This window comes from Paramormyrops kingsleyae, chromosome 22 (assembly GCF_048594095.1).
Source record: "Paramormyrops kingsleyae isolate MSU_618 chromosome 22, PKINGS_0.4, whole genome shotgun sequence".
NCBI lineage: Eukaryota > Metazoa > Chordata > Actinopteri > Osteoglossiformes > Mormyridae > Paramormyrops > Paramormyrops kingsleyae.
In genome coordinates, this window is record NC_132818.1 from 484,712 (window position 1) to 494,545 (window position 9,834).

Here is a 9,834-nt window from a genome sequence, read left to right on the forward strand (position 1 = left end):
ACACAGACAAATAGGTGAGATCAAGCTTGGCAGCAAAGGGTCACCACCTGCAGTGATGCTGGGGGTTATGGGCTTTGCTCAAGACCCCCAGACATGTGACTGTCAGGATGCAGTAACGAAGGTCTGTTTGGTCGCTGTATTTTTATTTATCTAGTGACCTGGGGCCTGTACTACGAAGCGGGGTTACTGGCTTATCGGGTAACTTGTAGGATTTAAGGTATTATGGGCAAAATGTAAGTGAACGAATACGAAGTCCATTTAAACAGTGGTACCTTAAATCCGACAAGTTAAAAGACTTAAAAGTCTCATTTCTCCCATCTTTGTTGCATCCAAAGATATATATGACAACAATATATATGACTATTCCTGCAAGCATTCCCTGCTTAGCAGCAGAACGTGCCCTGAAAGCCATCAGTATTATCCTGGCTAAAGTGCAGTTTTAGGTCTGAACTGTAAGATTCAGCGTTCTGAATGCTGGGAAAGCAAATTGAAGATTGAAGACAACCCCAAACCCCTGAGCCCTTTAAACAGGAGATAGGATAAGATAGCTCCATGATGCTGTAACCTTTCCATTGTGTAAGGAATTTCTCGTGGAAATGCTGCATTGCTCTCTAGAAGTCATGTTTTGAGGCCCAAGGGTTTGAACTTGATATAGGCTGGATATCGGAGACCTGTGTGTCCGAGGGGAGCTGTCATCTGGTGGTGTAAAACACAAGGAACAGAGATGAGCTTTAGAAGAAAGCCTGCTTTGGGTGGATAGAGAGCCACAGGCAAAGCAAAAAAGTGAGCTGTCCACGGCCTAGGCCTTGGGAGATGCCTTGAGTAAGACACTGACAGAATCTCACAGAAACACCCAAGACTTTGTAACCTGCTCAGTCATTTTAATGAACATATCAGTCCTTTAACTGCAGTCATAGGCCCTGTTTATACCTAGTTTTAAAAACATCTACGGCAAGAAGATCACAAGTGGACAGCCAAGACACATCGCCACTTACATCTGTGTCTGTCGTGCATCTCCAAAGTGTCCATGCAGTTGAGCCTAATGTCACTTCCACCAGAATGTCGAATGGTGCTGCACAGTTATTGTGACATCCATGTCGGGGACACACCTGGACGCATTATACACAGAAGATATGTGGCCAAATGTGTCATAGACCACATTGGCAAATGGTTTGAGTCATCAGATCGCAATGTGTCTTCGTAGTCATTTACACTTGTACTTAGCACTGTCCACTTTCAATCTGATCATCCAAGAGGCATTTTAAAGCCAAGTGTAAATAATAGTTTTAATTATAATACCTTGTTGTAACCAGATTGCGTGCTCACTGCACGTGCACTTCGAGATGACCAGCCCCATAGGAGATGGGCCGAGAAACTACACAGATTAACCAAAATCCTCATAATGACTGTGCTATTTACAGGCGAAGAGGCAGGGGGAGAGAGATGAAGTCCATGCTAGCGCCGGAGAGCGGCCTCTGCATCTGAGTTTTGCTGATTGCCGTTTTTGCTTCCGCAAATGCTCCTGGATGCGAGTGAAGAGCCCACACTTAATGACTGCCTGTTGTCACCGGTGCCTTTAGACTGGGATTCGTTTTATGTAATTTTTTTTGCCTCCCCTCCTGCTGCTTTCGCTGACTCGGGGGTATTTAACTTTTTGTGCCACGATGTTTACGGAGGCGCCGCCTTTTGTGCGGCGATCCGGCGCTGCACCTGCACAGGCATTCAGGCGACTTTTGACTTGGAGTGGCCGCGTAGGAAACTGACATCTCAGCAGCTACCTTTCACAAATCGGCCGCCCCCTCCTCCCCCACATTCCATTTCCATCTTCCACCCAACTCCAGTCCTCTGCAAGTGACAGATGATTAGCTGACTGCCCGTGGTTCTCCGTCATCTGGATGGGCATTTCGGGTCTCCTCTGAAGTTGACGAAAGGCAGAGTGTAATTTACCACCATCACGTCCAGTAAATCAACAGGGAATAAATCAACATAAACACATGACTATACTGTAGCTAGTATAACATTGCAATATTTTAAGCACATGTAATCTTTGTGTGTCGGATACATGTATCTCAGTACAAGAATTTATTTAAAATTTGATATTCTAGACGTGTGTGTATACACACGCACACATTAATATATACACATATAGGCTTCATGTGGTGGGTAGTCCTGTCGCCTTACACCTTTATACCTCTAGGGGGATTCAAATCCCATCCCACTGTCTGTGTGTAATTTGCATGTTTTCTGTAGCAGTTGAAAGGTGTGGCTAGACTGTTTCGGAGTCTTTAAATTGCCAATTGTGTGTGTGTGTGTGGTTTTGCATATATTACATGTCAGGGACCCAACGTTTTTGTAATAAAAACCTGATACTTTTTACCTTGTGCGGACATTTTTTGGTCCCCACAAGGATAACATCAATTTAATAAAAATCTGTGACTGTAATCAAAAACTAAAACTGCCAAAAGTCTTGTCTTTTGTTTCGATAGTCATGGTTAAGGGTTGATCTGGGTATGGTTTATCGTAGATAGGGTAAGGGTAGTGCCCATAGAAATGAATGGAGAGTCCCCACAAAGATATAGATACCTAATCTGTATGTGTGTGTGTGCCTGCCCTCCAGTGGAGTGCTATCCCATTCCAGGTACCCCTGCCTTGTGCCCTCTGCTTCCTGGGATTGGCTCCAGTGCCCCCTGCCCTCCCCCAATCCTGTACTGGATAAGCAGTTGGAAGATGGATGGATATATATATGAGAGGTCATAATTACAATATCTAATCATAATCTGCACCTTCCACATAATTTAGTAGTAGAATTAAATTAAAACTCAACGAGTCGGCGAGAGGACCAATTATCCGCTGTTGTAGGAAAGTTAATAAAAGGCTGACTTAATGGAGCTGGCTGTGGTGAGCTACAGCTGTGACATTAACCTTCCAGTCAGGGACAGTCTCATTTACGTCAGCCGAGCTGTGGCCGTGCGGCCAGCTTGTAATGCTGCTGTAATTTGGGCATTATTCACACGGAGAGATCGGCTCTGCGTCTGCGGCATCGTCGCGCTTTTATCCCCTTTTATCCCCTCCGCTCCCTTACCCACCTTTGCATTTCATAGGATGGGAACAGATAAAAGTAACTAATACAGTCGCCTCTTAATATGCGTACGACTGCGTTTCAAACACAGAAAGTTGTCCTAGCATGCAGTGAAAATGAGCTCACAGTCCTAGCTGGAAATCTAATATGTGATTCTAATATTCAGCACTGGCTTTGTGGCTGTATGCAGTTTCCTTGAAGTGCTTGCCAGGCAGATACATTGTTGCCATGTTGGGGATGTGGTGTTCCGTTCCCACGGAGGTTGGTGCCCGATTGCTTATGGCCACGCGATTCGCACAGACTGGTAAAGACCATCGAGGCCCAGCTTGATGGCCCGTGAGATTGCCGTTACGTGGGTCGATGGCTGGAGCGTGATTGCAGTGCACTTCAGTATGCAGAAAGGTCCATTTTGGAGTCTCTTCCTGGCTGATATTATGATGTTCCAGCTCAAAAGGCATGGTTTCTGGGTCCTTTCTTGGGTCTGGTTGCTCTCATAGAGAGACACACCAGCCTGTAATGCTCATTAACGATGAGTCTGCCCGAGGCCTTCAGCCCAGATAGACTGCTGCTTCCTTTAAATTTAATTTATCTATTGTGCTCTCAAAATATGGCAGCTTATCTTCTATAAATCTGGAAGGCACTGCTGGGCTCAGTATCAGAGAAAGGAAAGAATCACTACAGCTGTACTTATCATGCTCGCTGATTTCATCCGGTGATAATTCGGTCCCCCCCCCCCCAACCAACGCCTTTGATTCTGCAGAAAGTTTTAAATATAAACCTATTGATCATAAACTGCACTGACATATCAATACTGACACAGTGAAGATTTCAATTTGGGAGATTTTTATCTCCTTCAACTGCATGAAAACTGTGCTTTACCCCATTTCATGAAATTATAAAATACAAACATGATAGAGTCAAAGCAGGGATTCACAGTGAGATGCTGAAGGTGCCCCAAAGTGCATTGAAAACAGAACATCTTTTTTTTTTTACTTGATTGTTTTTGGAATTGTTGTTTGTCTGTTGAAATTATCAATTATCAAGCTGCTTAGTGAGAATTTTACAAAACATGCTATTATATTTATAACATTTAATTCCTCTATGTTACAATTTGAGCTAAAAGTAACCTTTCCACTGGAAATTTTTGATTTAAGCAGTTAGGCTGAGTATTAAGTTCGTGAAATAATACATGTGCGTGTTTTTAATTTCACAATAACGTGACATTGCAGAGATTCCTTCCATTTTTCTCTTCTCCTGCATGATGCTGTGCTTCTTGAAGCAAACACCAGACCAGACAAACCACATCTTCCTTCCGTTTTCCAGAGATTCATCTTGCCACATATTGAAATTAAATATTTTCATGCAGACAGAATCAGGTTCGTGTAGCTGGATGGTCATTTTTATCACAAAAACAGCCCCTTTCCTGAAAGTCCCTTTTTGGAAATAACAGAATGCTATTTATGAACACAGATGTTTATGGACATGCTATAAAGCGATTAATCACTTTTAAACACAGTTTAAAGCTCAAATGTTGTTACCCTTATAGAAAAAATTGGAGACCACAGGAAGCAGCTTTGGAATGACAATTTAGCAAGATTACACTCTAATTCATGAATTTTTTCTACCGTGAATTGTTGTAACTTAACAGAAGTGCTTTATTTTCCCTTAAAATGAACAAAATAGCACCTAATCTCTTTATTATGATATGCTGCTGCTGTGGAGAGATAAAGGTGAGTAATTGTGGTCCAAATTAATTATAGTACATTCCCCCGGTGTTTTTTTCCTTCTTTTCACAGGTTATTTTGTACTGTCCATGTTTCATTCATGCCATTCTTACTTTCTTTCTGAGGTACCATGCAGCAGAGCAGGAATAGGCGGGCATATGGCTGTGCATGGTGGGAGGCAGCAGGAGGCGCCGTGACACATCCAGCCTTTCCACGGCCTTGTGCCCTCCGAGTTTCTCAATTAATGAAACCCAGCTGGGCTCAATCACATCGGCCCACTTGTTAGGGCTTTAAATACAGCCAGTGGGGACCTGGTGGATGCAGGGCTGGAGGGAGTCTCAGGGGCTGGGGGGCATCTTAGCTGTGTAGTGGCTGTGGGTTACTTGCTGGTTTTGTGTTTTAAATAGTAGGGTTTAATTTATTTTTTTCAATTAATTTTGTGTGTGTGTGTCTTAAAGGAGCCACAATAAAATTTTGGATTAAGAACATTATTTGGATAAGTCAACTCTCTTGTGCATCTGTTCTCTGGTGCCCAGGCTGACTCGCCACAGATTTGTCTGTGAAAATGCAGTCCAGCACAATTGCTTTTCTACAAGCTTCTCGTCTTTTTGAACTTGATTTTCAGGTTCTGGGTACAAGCTGTGAAGATTTTGTAGTCTTTATGAGAAAATTTGGTGACTTTGATCTTTATTTTGATTCGTTCTGCCTATTGAAGAGGAAAAATTCCTAGGAGTCTAGTCTGGTTAACTTTTAACCAAAGTGAGCATTCTCTCTCTCTCTCTCTCTCTCTCTCTCTCTTTGATTGGCTGTGTATATGTTTGAAATGAAACTTCCTTTCTGGTCAAGCATGAAAGATGCCTTCTCTTAAGCGCATAGATGTCTGTGTGGTACTCTCTTTCTGTCTAATTTGCTTAGCTTACCGTCTTTTGCTTGAGAGACCTTAAAACACGTCTGTGTTTTCAGTGATGATTCAAGGAAATGTATTGCCAGTTGGCATGCAAAGAGGCGGTCGCCTTGGGTGCCCTTGGGTTTAGTGATAAGGTCTGATTTGGGAACTTGGCTGGAGCACTGGTCCAGTTAGGGTTCTGGAGTATCACAGTTGACAGGTTTAGATCTCAGGCGAAATGCTGTTGTACCCTTTAAAATTACATGTTAATTGCCTTTGAGGAAATATTTCACTCCAGGATTGTAGGCTATGCCAGTCTTCATAGACATGAGGCTTTACTAAACAATGTAACAGACTCATTTTTACAGGTAACACCTATTCAGGTCAATTTAAGGAAGCAAAACAATTATTTATATAAATCAATACTATAAATCTTATAGTATTAGGCTCAGTGAAACAAGAAGGAATATTAGGCCTTTATATTTTTGTTTAACTATGGTCACTATCTAAGGGTATTGCTCATAGTATTTTTAAATTGTATAGTATACTTTAACACTTTTAAATACTCAGTGCTATTCAAGTAGTATGTGGCATTACCTTTTTATCTCATGAATGTATTACACCAAGTTAACTTTATGAGGAGAATGGTTGTACTGAGTGATATCTTTTATTTACTCTGCTAAAAGTCTCAACTCTACATATCTCTGCAGTACTTAACTGCGACCAATTTTAATGCCACACTTTTGTGTTTTGCCAGAAGGCAGGCGATGGTGATACGGACGTCGGCAAAACCCAAAATAATTACCTCACAATTATGAAAGAAAGCAGCTTCCTTTCCTTTTTTTCTCCTTGGGGTTATTATTGTGCTCCTATATAAAAAAATAAAGAAACAAAATCATCATCGTGTCTGTTTTCATGAACAAATAAGCAGAATAAGGTTAATCAAGCCTTTTTGATAACTTCTGAATAGCTCGCGTCTACGTGCCTGGCGCATGTTTCCAAAAGATGCGTGTCTTAAGAGCGCGAGACGCGGCGACTGAGTGCAGATTCAGGATCCCTCTAGCCGCCCAACAATATGTTTAATTGAAATTACTTCCTCAGGCATCTGCGCCTTTCTGCTATAGGTTTTCATTCCGGGAATAAATGTACCTTTTGCATCAGGGGTTGTCAGCAGTGGTTCCCTGGCTGTTCCGCTTTCGTCCACTAGGGGGCTGTGCACCATAGCCAAAGAAGAAGGAAGGACGCTGTCTGTACGTCGGCTACAAACGAGTCTCAACCAAATATACCAGACAGCTTAAAGAGATACCGTTTTTATCAGGCCACTTTGGAATATACAGGTACATCTAAAAAAATTGTACCCGAAGTGTTTTCTGAGACAGTGTCAAGAGGAAGATGAGAGACACCAGATCTAACAATGCAGATGACCTGAAGGCTGCTATCAAAGCAACCTGGGCTTCCATTACACCTCAGCAGTGCCACAGGCTGATCGCCTCCATGCCACGCCACATTGATGCTGTAATTCATGCAAAAGGAGGCCCAACCAAGTATTGAGTGCATAGGAATGAACATAATTTTCAGAAGCCTGACATTTCTGTTTAAAATATCTTTTTTTTAATTGATCTTATGTGATATTCTAATTTTCTGAGACAGTGAATTTTGGGTTTTATTATCTGTAAGCCATAATCATCGAAATTCCAAGAAATAAAGGCTTGACATATTTCACTCTATGTGTAATGAATGTATACAATATATGAATTTCACCTTCTGAAAGGAATGTCAAGAAATATTGAACTTTTTCACGATATTCTAATTTTTTGAGATGTACCTGGATACTTCCCAACGCAGTGTTTAAGCTATATCTGGGAAAAGGGAAGGGAGTAATTCTGTACTCCCAAATTACTTTTCTTATTAGCGATAACATTTCCGCGTATGTTTCCCAGGGAAAAATGTGAATATCTTCAACCAATTAATATGCATACATCTCAGTATGATTTAGATGTCTGCATCTGTGTGCCCTCACCCCACCCCAGGAGTGATGAAGAACATGGAAGTGTTTTGGTATCTCTGTTACTGTGGTAGGCAACCCTCTCAGAAAGTGAAATGTGGAACTGAAGCTCATTTCCTGTAAGTACTTAGATGAAATGAAAAACGTTTTTTTGTTAGTGTTCGTTGAATCAGACTGATTAAAAAAAGGATTTAATGATCTGAATCCAACAAATATTAAATAAATAAATATTCACGGGATATAGATATTTGTCACAATTAAAATTTTAATACAATTATACAAATAGAAATAATTAAAATAATTATCTTTAAAGTGTTGCCAGTAAGAGCTCTTGCCTGCAGGGGAAGCTGACAGGGCTTTTTACTGTGCGAATGAGGTTGGTGCAGGTTTGTAGGCTGCTCTCTACTGTGGGAACAGGGAGCAAAATCACATACAGTGCCCCCTGGCTGTGAGCACAGCGAGCGGGATTGAATATGGCACCCCCTGGCTGTGGGGACGGGCAGCAGGATTGAATACGGTGCCCCCTGGCTGTGAGGACAGGGAATGGGATTGGATATGGTGCCCCCTGGCTGTGGGGACGGGGAGCAGGATTGATATGGTACCCCCTTGCTGTGGGGATGAGGAACAGGATTGGATATGGTGCCCCCTGACTGTGGGGACGGGGAGTAGGATTGGATATTGCGACCCCTGGCTGTGGGGACAGGGAGCAGAATTGGATATGCCCCCCATTCCCCCCCCACCCCGCCTGTGGGGACGGGGAGCAGGATCACATATGGCGCCCTCTGGCTGTGAGGACAGGGAGTAGGATTGGATACAGCGTCCCCTGGCTGTGGGGATGGGAAGCAGGATTGGATACAGCACCTATTTTGTTTTTTTCGAAGTGTACTTTGGTTCCCTCTCCTTTATTCCTCAGCCATTTTCTTTGATTGTTACGAAGAGGAACTCTCAGATTTTGCCTGGTAAAAATTAAACTTATGATCCTATTTTAAAATATAGCTGTTTTCTTCAAAAATATTTAATATGAATATAAAACCAGTTTGGCAAACAATATCAATAAGTTCAGACATTAATTGACTTTTGAAATGTACTTTGGTCCAGAAGGGAAAAACATTTCTGATGCACATAAAAATATTGCATATATAAAAATGCATGTCCTTTCATCTGAGGAACATATCAGTTTGTTACCTACAGTCATTTCTATTCCTAAGAAAATTGCACTCCTTGAGAGAAACTCAGGATATATTTATGCTTTGAATAAAATGAGTTACCTTCAAATTTTCATCAGAAACATTAGTAGAATAAGCATACGATGTGAATGGGACACATGTGAAATAACTGGCATTTTAGATACATGATCATTGGACATTAGTCTTCGTAGCAGCATTTCCCAGTCTGGTCCTAGGACACCCACAGACGGCCCAATTTTTTCCTCAGGAGCTGGGAGGGAGCAAAACTGTGGACTGCTTTATAGTCATTCTAAAGCATCCAGAGTTGCTTGGAGTGGCAACAAAGTGTGATCTCTCCTTCACCCAGCAGAGGTCTTTTGCTCAGATCCAAATGAAGCTTCTGTGAGATGTTCAAAGGCTGGTTCTCACGAGAACGATGCAAGATGCGTCAGTCATGGAATACATCGTGTCTCCGTGTAGTGGTGATCTTGTTTTCATCCCTGGGAATTAGAGCAGAAAATGCAGAGACCTTGTTTCAGTGATTCCTTTTCCCTGGGAGTAGGTTCTGCAAGCATTATAGCTGAATTACCGCCACAGTGTAATCGGCCGTCTCCAGGATTCCTCAGTGGTGATCGTTATTGACGGTTTAATTCTGATTCTTTGGAATCTCACAGCTGACCTGCAGCATCATGCTAGGGTGTGGGTTTGGCATAATCCCTGAAAGCATATACTGTAGGTACAAGAGTGCCACTGTTGCGTGCTATGGCTTACCAATAGAGGCCATTGATTTGTGTCTGGGGAACATTGGGATGATTGCTTTGAGGGAGGCTGCTTAGGGACTGTTGCTGTGTAAAGCACACAGGTGGCACTTTCTGATTTGGGAAAGTTGCAGATGTCTGTTCCTGCGGAGGTGCCTCTGCCCCCTAGCAGTGACCCAGGATGAGTGCATCATCCCCTGCCTGTACCACTATGCT

The 9,834-nt window shown here is 42.4% G+C and overlaps 1 long non-coding RNA gene across 1 annotated transcript; it reads right to left on the reverse strand.

The window, feature by feature from the left end:
• Positions 1–886: 886 nt before the first annotated feature.
• Positions 887–7,195, reverse strand: LOC111853270 (uncharacterized). Its single transcript, XR_002840419.2, has 3 exons — positions 6,839–7,195; positions 6,495–6,558; positions 887–1,915 (listed from the first exon to the last, which is right to left on the reverse strand). It is a non-coding gene; the product is annotated as an uncharacterized lncRNA (long non-coding RNA).
• Positions 7,196–9,834: the final 2,639 nt, after the last annotated feature.